Source organism: Neophocaena asiaeorientalis, unplaced genomic scaffold (genome assembly GCF_003031525.2).
Source record: "Neophocaena asiaeorientalis asiaeorientalis breed wild unplaced genomic scaffold, Neophocaena_asiaeorientalis_V1.1 scaffold86, whole genome shotgun sequence".
Lineage (NCBI taxonomy): Eukaryota > Metazoa > Chordata > Mammalia > Artiodactyla > Phocoenidae > Neophocaena > Neophocaena asiaeorientalis.
The window spans coordinates 6,144,501-6,154,784 of NW_020175039.1; the positions used below are offsets into that span (position 1 = coordinate 6,144,501).

Sequence of the window (10,284 nt, forward strand, 5' to 3'; positions counted from 1 at the left end):
ATGGCATTCAGGGAGCACAGTGCTGGGAGTCAAGAGACCTGGTTCTCCATCCTGGCCCTGCTGCTGGCTCATTGTGTGACCTGGGGCACATCCTTCGCCTTTCTCGGGCCTGGATTTCCCCATCTGTAGACCAAGGGGTTGGACTGAGGGTCTCTACTGCTCTTTTTAGCTCAGATGATCTATGAACTCCACAGACACCTAGATGGACTTCCTCCCCTTCTTCACCTCTACCCAGGATTCCTCTGTCCTTGCTCCTGGCCACCCCCAGACCCAGGGGTCTCCTTGCTACTCACCTGGGAAGGCCTGGCTGGTTGGGGCATGGAAAGTAGAGCACTGCTCTGCACAGCCTTCTCCAGAGTTTGCTGCCTGGGAAGTGACTCACGCCCAGTCCAGCAGCCTGGAGGAGGGGGAAATCTTGCTCAGAGCAGAAGTGGAAGACTGTGGGGCAGAAGTGGCAGAGGTGGGCTGGAGGGCACCGGGGCAGCATGGTGAGATGGGAGATGGTTCCTCTTAGGCAGACCTGGGATGTGTTTGCTTGTTGGCCAAACACAGACTGGGACCCAGACTCACCGAGGAGGTAGTGGGAATTGTGGCTCTGCGAGTTCTCTCCCCTTCTCATCACGGTCACTTGCTCTTGTCTTTCTTCCTTATCGCCACCAGGTGGCACAAAGAGGCTATGAGGCTGCCCCACCTTTACTGTCACTTGGTTGGAGTGCGGTGCAGGTGTGGAGGGGAGGACAAGGGTCCCACCTCATGTCTCCCTCCTCCGCCCCATCTCTTCTGAGGGGTCCCGGTGAGTGCTGATCACCAGTGCCATGCCCCCAGTTCTGGGGCTCACCGCTGAAAGTGAAAGCACTGGTGAGATGCTCTGTCCAGGAAGGGGCCCGGTGGCTTGCCCAGGCGGACTGTGGCCCTCCCATCCTGGCTGTGCTTTGTCTCCTTGAGGCTGGGGTCTTTCCACTGTTGGTTCCCAGGGGCTAGCACTGGGGGCAGAGAACAGAGGAGCAGGCATCTGCGAGGACTACCCGTTTCACAACCCCCGAGGAACCGCATGTAAACACTGGAGCACGAGGTACCCAAGCCTGGCTCTGTCCTACCACGGGGACTGCCTGCCCGTCTGTCTCTCCTTCTCTGGGACTTGGTCTCCCGCGTGCAGAGGCTGCGTCCCCCCTCTCTGTGCCCCGTGTCCCCGTCTCTCCCTCATTATCTCTCCTTATCTGCTTCCTGCCTCTCCCGTCGCGTCCGCTGGCGCGCTCTCTCTCTTTCTGCCGGTCCGCCGCCCCGGTCGGTCCCGAGACCCCGCGCCGCCCCTCCCCGCGCCACCGCGCCCTCGGGTCTCCCTCCTCACTGGCTGCGTCCGCTCCCGTGTCACCGCCCCTTGGCGGGCTCCGTGCTCCCCCGCTTCCTGGAGCCGAGGGCCAAGGAGGCTCCGGGAGGGGACGGGCTGGGGGTGTCGCCGTCCCCCTCCCGACGTCGCAGGCTCCCTAGGCCGAGCGGACGCCAGGGCGAGGGGCTGGCTGGCGCCCCGGCCGGATGGGTTGCACCGTGAGCTTGGTGTGCTGCGAGGCGCTGGAGCCCGGGCCTCCCTGCAGCCCCCAGCCCCCGCGGAGCCCCCCGGTCCCCGCGCCGCCCAAGTGTCGGGAGCCCCGGGGCTCGGGCCGGGCAGAGAGCAGGCGGCTACTGCTTCAGGTAGGGCGCCGCGCGGGGTGGGTCGCGGGCAGAGCCCGGCTCACCTGAGAGGTAAAGAGCCCCGCTGGGAAAGCACCGGACAGCGGTCGGGGGGCTCTGGAGCCAAGACCAGGTGAAGGGGCAGCAAGTTAGGCCGAGGTCTCACCTGGCTGTCTTGTGCCCTTGGGAGAAGGGTGATGTAGGACCTGACTCTTAAAAGCACAAATAGTTCAGGTGAGGTTTTAGGAGCCACCCAAGAGGGGCAGGGCTGGGCTTGCTGGGAAAGGCACTGAAAGAGTGAATTTCCCCCGACCTGGTCCAGGAGTTGACTGTGTGTCCCACAGGTAGCTGGGGCTATTGCTTCTGACCAGGGCTCTGTAGCCAGGAGGGAGGGGACCTTCTGAGTCAAGGAGGGCCCCATTAGAGCCAGGACTGACCTGAAGCTGGTGGGGGAACTAGACCCTCACCACTGCATTCTCTGTTCTGGGTAAGTCTTGGAGCCCTGCGAGTAGAAAGCTGATGCAAAGGGGTGGGAATAAGCCGGTGCAAGGAGGCAGGTGTTTGTTCTGGATGAGGCACCTGTCTGTGAACCAGCAGACCTGGTTTATGTGTGGGCATTGGATTTCTCCAAGGAGGAGGAGTGGGGGGGATATTTGGGGTTACCAGGGACTAGACAACACTGCTCTAGGCTCCCTGCGTAATCCCAACCTACCTTTCTGTTTGGGGGCTGTGAAGGCTGCAGCCTCCTAAGATTTGTTTGCTGTGTGGGGTTTGGATTATGCTGGAGTCTTACCTCCCTCCCCCTGGGGCTCACAGAGTTTGGGCAACTCAAAATGTATGGTGTGGCCACAGCCCCTTCCCCTTATCCCCCTTCCCCGCGGCAGCCAGTGAAACCAAGTGTGTGCGTGTGTGCGTGGGCGTGCACACACGTGTGTGTGTGTGCACGTGTGCACCAAAGTGACCCCCTCCGCCCCACTTGACTGGGTGTCCCTCCAGGTCATAGATTTGGCATATTCGTGGTTGTGCCCCACAGTGCCAGGCATAGGGCTACACTTATAAAGCGAACTCTGTCCTTCCCAAGCTCTAGCTCCGGTCCTCACCACAATGACCGACCACGGTGAGGGACAGGCTTGGTGGGGTGTAGTTGTTGACTGAGTCCTCACAGTGGCTGGTGGCCCAGAGATGATCCTGTTGGAGGCTTGAGCTTAGCTTTGGGCCCTGGGGGAAGGGTGAGGCCCTGGGTGTGTCAGCTGGGCATCCCAGACTACCGCCTCTTGGTCCCGGCAAAGGGACAGAGAGTGAAGGTGACATGGCAGAACTCTCAGACTTTAGGGCCGTCCCCAGGGGTCATCAGGACTCCTCACCTGCCTCAGAGCCTCATGAACCCTCCTCTGACCTTGAAAGGTTTCAGGGGGAGGTGAGTTCACAGTCTCCCTCCCTTATCTGTTCCTATCTCAGACCCTTCCTGACTTTACTCTCTGTTGGGGGATCTCTGGACTCCCCATCTCCCTACCTTCTCCGCGCTGCATGCAGCCAGCAGTGGGGTGTGTGCCAGGGGGGCCAGCTGAGGGTGGGCAGGGACAGGGACAGGCAGGCAGGGCTGAGATGGAGGAAAGAGCCAGGGGCACTGGAGGTGGGAGATCAAGGAGCGGGGAGAAGGTGGAGGCAGGCCCCGTGCCTGCATGGGCTTGTGACGGCCACAGGGACGGGCATGGGGACGAGTGTCTGTCTGCATTCGGATGAGCTGGTTTTCTGAGCAGCCTCTTGAGAGACCCTGGCGCTTACGCATGACTCAGCCCGCCTTTAGCTGCAGGATGAAACTCTGTCTCAGTCCCAGCTCGTGCCCACGCCTCCTCTGGCTACCGTTCCAGCAGGGGACGCTGTTGGTGGTGCTTCCTCCCCTCGCCAGGGCCCCGTTCGCACCGCCCCTCTCAGGAGACTTCAGGCACCCTGAAAAGGGCAGCCAGGCTGCCTATCACCTCACCACAGGAGGTGTTTGACCATGTTCTTGTGGTGGATAAACATCTCTCGGACTCTCAGCCTCCCTCAGGAGTTAGGGCTTAGAAGCTACTCAGGCATCTGGGCTCCCAGCCAGGGCACACTCCTACTGACAGTCCTGCCACTGAAACGCCACCATTCCTGCCACAGACCCTTCCACCCCCCCATTCCATAGGCCAGACTTCTCTCCTTGGGCCACAGCCTGTGCTCACATCACCTGTCTCCACCCGCAGCCTCACCCCTCCTCTCTCCCCTCTGGCAAGCCCCCTTCCTACCAGGCCATCCTGTCCTCTTGCCCCTGCATGCTGTTCCCACTCATCCCCCTAAGCAGCCTGTCCTATTCTCAGACCACAATGCCCTCCTCGCTCTGGTGGCCTCTCTGTCCCCCCAGACCTCATTGCCCACACCTCTCTCCTCCCCTGGCTGGAATCTGTGGCCTGTTCCTCCTCTTGGCTTTGAGGAAGATTGCCCGCCTTGGCTCCCATGCCTCTGAGCCTCAGTTCTGGATTATTGGAGCCTGGAGGTAGAGGCCTTGCACGCTTCAGGTGGCCTCTTCAGGGTCCCATGACTACCCTACACCCCGAGCCCTCCCTTGGTCCCACATAGCAGCCTGCCAGCCTCAGGAGAAGGGAAGGTGGGGCTTGGCATCCCTCCTGAGCATTCCCGCCAAGCCTTCTCTGACCTGGGCGCCAAGGGGCCTGGAGGGCATCTCCAGGTGCCAGCCTCGCCTCCTTGCTCTCTGCTGCCTCCCAAGACAGGTGGGTGCTTGTCGGAAGGTGGTGGGTGCAGAGGTGAGGAGAGACTCCGGGCTCCCTCTGCCTCCTCTCTCCGAAAGCCAACTCCTGGGGTCAGTTCATCCGGCTTCTCAATAGCCCACAGCCCTACTGAGTTTTAGGATATCCCCAGGGGTAAAGGTCTTGCAGCCTCCCCTGCATTCCTGTCATGGGGTCCTACATCTATAATGGAAGTTCTGGGGTCTAATCTAACTCCCTGTACTCTGGGTTGAATTACTTCCTCTTTCTCTTTCTCTAGTTATATATAGTCATAGACCCCAGAGCTAAAGGATCTTGGTGAGTGGTTCTGAACCTTGAAAGGTCACAGATTCCTTTGAGAATCTGATGAAAGCTATGGATTCTCCTGCTAGGGAAATGTGCATGGGCTTGTGCACACACAGATACACACACAGACACACGTGCAAACACACAATATCATACACTCAGCCACTGCAGGAACACACACACACAATATCATAACCCCCCTCAAGCCCACCCAGTGTCCTGATCCTTAAAACCCTGCCTTTCACAAATGAGCACACTGAGGCCCGGAGAGGGGAAATGACTATGACCATACAGGGCCACACGAGTGGGTAGCAGAGCCAGGACCATAACTCAAGTGTCCTGACCCTGCACAAGTGGGAGTTTTGCTCCCAGACTGCCTGTAAGATAGGTAGGCCTGGCCATTCATTCATTCATTCAACAAACTTTTTTTTTTCTTTTAGTTTTAGGGTATTCATTACCTCAGTGTGTAATAGAATTTACTTCACTGTAAGTTTATGTATTTCTTAAATTTATTTTTATTGAATAAATTGTGTAAGGTGAAGGTATATAACGTGTTGATTTGATGCATTTATACATTGTGATGTGATTCCCACTGTAGTGTTAGCTGACACCTCTATCATGTCACATAATTATCACTTGTTTTTTGTGTTGGGAACAATGAAGATCTAGTCTCTTAGTCCATGAGCATTTTTGAGCACCTGCTGTGAACCAGGCACGGAGCTGGGAGCTGAAGCCAGAGCAGGAAGGCAGGCAGCCCCTGTTCTTGGCTTCAGAGTGGGTGTCAGTCCAGGGCGAGAGAGAGAACCAAGTGCAAACAAGTAGTTGCACAAGTGCGTTATTGGAAACAGTGCGATGGAGAAGTCAAGGATGTAATGGGTGCTACCAGAGGGATCGCAGTTAGATCGGGAAGGTGGAAGAAGTGGCATTTAAACAAGGAGCCAAAGTGCTGGTAGAAGTGAGGAGAAGTGTTCTAGGTGGTGGGAATGGCACACGTGAAGGTCCTGAGATGGAGAAGAGTTGGGACCTCCTAGGGAATTTTACAAAGGCTTTCTCTGGCTGGTACCCCATGAGCACTGCCGTCCACGTGGTGTGTGTGTGTGTGTGTGTGGATTGGAAGGGGTGAGAGGCAAAGCAAAGAGACCTGGGGAGGTGGTTGCAGTCATCTGGGGGAGAGATGATGATGGTTTGGGTTAGAGAGGTGACGGGTCATGGGGAGGGCTTGCTGCGGAGTGAGGCCAGGACTGATTCTGGAGGAGAAGGGACAGGACATGGAGATGGCTTGGAGGTGGGGTGAGAGGGAGTGGGGGTGGGGGTGAGGTGAAGATGACTCCCCTCATCTTACAAAGATGGTAGCTGGTAAGGCTTCATTGGGCATTCCTCCATTTTAGTTTAGTGAAGTGTTTCATAAATACAGAAAAGTGCCCAAACTTTCCACAAACTTAACACACCCCCGTGTCCATGTGGCCAGCATCAGTCAAGACATAGAGCATCGCCCACACCCAGAAGTCCCCCTTCCTGTCCCCTTCCGGGTACTACTTCTCCTCTGAGGGTTATTCATTATCCTGACTTCTACCAGCATAGATCTGGCTGCTACAGAACTTATAAATGGAGCACATGTGTTCTTTTGTGCCTGACTTCTTCCGATCAACATTATGGTTGAGAGTTTCATCCATACTCTTGCGTTTGGCTGTAGATCATTCCTTCTCCCTGCTGCCTAGTGTCCCACTGTGCGAAGCTATCACTTCTGCTATTGACAGGCATTCGGGTCGTTTCCAGTTCAGGACTATTGCTCATAGCACTGCCATGAACATTTTCATGCATGTCTTTGGGCGATCCTGTGTTCTAATTTCTGTTGGGTAGACTCATCCATCTATTTTGATGCGTGTCTCTAGAAGACTCCAGCATCTCAAGAATCCGAGGTGTCATTCTACAAAGGGAGCACTTCAGCGTCTTGACAACGTGGATGAGAGACATCCTGGGGAAGGGGAGAAAATTCTCTAGCTCCCTAACATGTCCCTTTGTGGTGACTCTTCTCATCTTGGCACCCACCCCCTGGCCACATGGGGCTCAGGTGCCGGAGGGGAAGGAGGAAAAAGCCCTAGAGGTCTGCGCTGGATTAGGGGTGGGTGGGAGTCAGCTCACCACCTCTCTCAGCATCACCCACTCTCTGGGGGCAGGCCCGGGTCCCTGGTGGGTCAGGAGTGCCCGAGGTTGAGGATGGGGCCACGCCCTCTAGTCCTTCTCTCTTTCCCGAGGGCAGGAAGCCAGGCACTGCCTCCTTGTTTGATGTACGAACTTGCCGAGAGCCCCTGGCACCAGGACGGAGTGCGGTGCCAAGGGCAGGCAAGCCAAGGCAGCCCTGGAGGGGCAGCAGCCTGCGAGTGGGAAGCAGAGGCTGCCATCTGCAGAGAAGCCAAGTGGTGGGGAGTGAAGGAGACCCAGGCGATGCCGAGGGTCCAGGTCTTCTTGCTGACTGTCCCAGCTTTGATCCCTAAGTTGACCCCTTCCCCATCAAGAGACCCCAGCCCTGGTGCTTCAGGCCAGACCCTCTGTCTCCCAGCCTGAGTAGCCCTAGGGCCCAGGGCAGGAAGCTGGGTCTCCAAACCCATCTGAGGAGTAGGGGGTGGAAGGGCCTCAGCTTTAGTGTTCCTTCCTGGCCAACAAGAGGAGAGCTGGGGTGCTTCTGGTAATGTGTGTTCACAAGCCTGTCTCCCCCTAAGTCTGTGAGCCAGTGTTTTCAGGCCAGAGTCAAGGTTTAGTGAATTTGGTATCTCAGGACGTGTAGCTCAGTAAGGGTTGCTCCGTGGATGAATGGGTGGATGGCGAGGGTGGGGCAGATAAAGATGCCAGAGAAGGAGAGAGAACCCAGGTGGAGGCCAGGCACAGGGGACAGCGATGAGCAGGTGTGGCCTGCTGCTATACTGCCTGGGAAGCCGTGGTCTCCCCTGGGTCTTAGGGCTTCTCTGGGCACCACCTGGGTGGGTGCAGGTGTGGGGATGGGAACTGAGATAAGACCACCTGGGTCAAGCTCAGGCATGATTAGAGGTAAAATAGGAATGTCTACAGTATTGGAAGAGGTCAACTGACAGCAGGCGTTTTGGAGATTTGAAGAGAGTAGGAAGGGAGATAAGACTCTGGTGGTGGACTGGGACCCGGCAGTGGGCGGCTGTCACAAGGAGGCCAGTTGCGGGGGGTGGAGCTGTCTTCTGATCTCAGCTCAAGCTTTCGCCTCTGCCCAGCTCCTCTTGGCATTCCTGTCAGTACCCCCTTCTCAGGAACTTCTAGGGGTCCCCATCAAAGCCCATTCACCCCCTCTTCCTGCCACAGCTGAAACCGTGATTGTCAAGAATGGCCACGTGGGTCCTTAGAGCCAATCCTCAGAGGCTTCTGGCAAAGCTTTGGTCTGTGGGCCCTGGTGCCCATGTGTGCCATGTTGGTCCTGTAGCCAGTGGAAGCTTCCCAGTTCTCATTTGTCTGCTCACCTCTCAGCCCATCTGCCTTTCCACCCACTCGCTTCTCGCTCCCTCCACCATCTTCTCTTTTCCATCCACCCTTCATCCTTCTCTCCATCACCTTTCCTCTCTCACACTCACCCACCCTCTGCCATGTCCTGGGTGCATACACTGGTCTTTCCCTGTGGTGGGAGGCCTCGTGGAGTGGGCGCAGGTGGGAGGCAGACATCCAAACACATCATCCTGAGACAACGTGTAGGCAGGCCTGTGCCAGCTGTAACCTGGTTCTAGGGCGGGGAGTGGCTCTCCTGCCTGTGGCAGTCTGGAAAGCCCTCCCAGAGGACGTGACATTTTGACCTGGGTCCTACAAGGTGACACAGAAGGGAGCCAAGGCCATTTTTTGTCAGGCCCAGGGGGTGTGGAAGTGTGCATGCCCTCAGGGAGCTGGAGTAGAGGGTGGGAGAGGAGAGTGAGAAAAAAAAGAGTGGATCAGCATGGGAAAGGCCACGCTAAAGAGTTTGGACTTTAGACTTCTACGGGCCATGGAGAACCTCTGGAAGTCTCAGCCAAGGTTTGGGGGGAGGCTGCATTTTAAACTATCCCTGGCACAGGGTGGAGGATGGATGACGGGTGGGTGTGGGGTGATTAGAGCTAGCAGATGGGTCATTCTCACATGGCTGGACCAAATGGGGATGTGTGTGTGTGTGTGTGTGTGTGTGTGTGTGTGTGTGTGAAGGGGTGCCCCCTGGAAGCTGCTTCCCTTTCCTTATCCCTGACTTCACCTCCACGCACCCCGTCATCCCCTAACCAACAGCCCCAAGAACTTGGGTGCGGCAGGCCAGGAGTTAAGCCGCGAGGTCACCCAGGGGAGGTATGTCCCTGGCTCTCTGCCTTGTCTCTTGGCTCAGTTTCACCTGCTGCCCAGCCCAGACGTCACTCCCTCGGAGGCTGGGCAGGGGACAGGCCTGGCTTTGTTGGGACCCTGAGACCCGGGCTGGGCCTGCTGTGTCTGCCCTGCAGAGGCTGGAGGACGAGGAATGGGGGAGGCGGGAAGGGATGGCGATTCCTGGGACCTGGGGCTGTGAGGAGCCTGGCTGCAGAGTTCCTTGGCTGCCGCCTCCAGCACACCTTGGTCACGTGCCAGTTGGGGGTGCTTGGCCAAGGGTGGCAAGAGGTGGGTGGGGTCGGAAAGTGCTCCAGGGCCGCCTTCGCCTTCCTCTTCTGCTTGTTTTGCTCCTATAGCTCAGCCCGCCCCTGCCCTGGGGAGGTGAGGCAGTCTTGCCTGTAGGATCAGCATTCTTTGAGGGCCAGAGCTGGCTCTCCTCCTGGTCTCCTCTGTCTCATTTCGGCCTTCTTTCTTTCCTTAAATCTCTCTCATGCTCTAACTCTGTTTCTTTCTATATCTGGCTTGCCCATTCCTTAGGAGTTTCAAATCCCTTTTCCAGCCTCTTTCTTCCCCCCTGAGGCAGGAGGGAGGGTTGGATGGATGGCCTCTCTCTTACACAGGAGGCAGTGTGGAGTAGTGGTTACATAAGTGGCCTTCTGGGTTAAACTAAATTCAGCTTTGGGCTTTGCCTCTTCAGGGCTGTGCATCGCTGAGCGTATTATGTAACCTCTCTGTGCCTTGGTTCCCTCTGCTGCCCTTAAAAGCACTTAGAACATCATGGGGCATATGGATAGCATTTTATAAAGAGTAGCTCTTGGTGTTGGTGTCGTTATGGTTATTGAATGATTGTTATTAGTCCAAGTCCTCTGAGAAACAAGATGGGATTAAATGTGTAAAGATTTTATTAAGGGAAATGCGTGAGTGAAAGGAAGGAGCTGGGGAAGGCTGGGAGAGCCTTCAGATGGCAATGTGAGTCTGACCCCGGGTGAAAGGGAGACAGAGGGAGCCAGAATGCGATGGAAGTGCCCTAGACCTCCAGGCCCTCTCAGGAGAGTTCAGCAAAGCAGACAGGCAATCCAGGAACCAAAGTTGGCAGACAGGTCTCCTCACTCCCAGGAGCAGGTCTGCCTTAGAACAGTGGCGGGGAGCAGCCCGAGGAGGCGCCCGAGGAGGCGCGGCCTCCGCAAGCGTGGATTTCGGTGCACAGCTGGCCTCCCCCCCC

At 57.0% G+C, this 10,284-nt stretch overlaps 1 protein-coding gene across 3 annotated transcripts in view; it reads right to left on the reverse strand.

Annotated features, from left to right (window-relative positions):
* Positions 1-1,204, reverse strand: part of RUFY4 (RUN and FYVE domain containing 4) — a 26,277-nt gene extending 25,073 nt beyond the window's left edge. For all 3 annotated transcript variants that reach the window (XR_003005702.1, XM_024763305.1, XM_024763306.1), the window contains exons 1-2: positions 571-1,204; positions 294-397 (exon numbers count right to left, since the gene is read on the reverse strand). The gene's annotated coding sequence lies outside the window, so the exon portion shown is untranslated. The remainder of the gene's footprint in view (positions 1-293; positions 398-570) is intronic.
* Between the last annotated feature and the right edge of the window lie 9,080 nt (positions 1,205-10,284).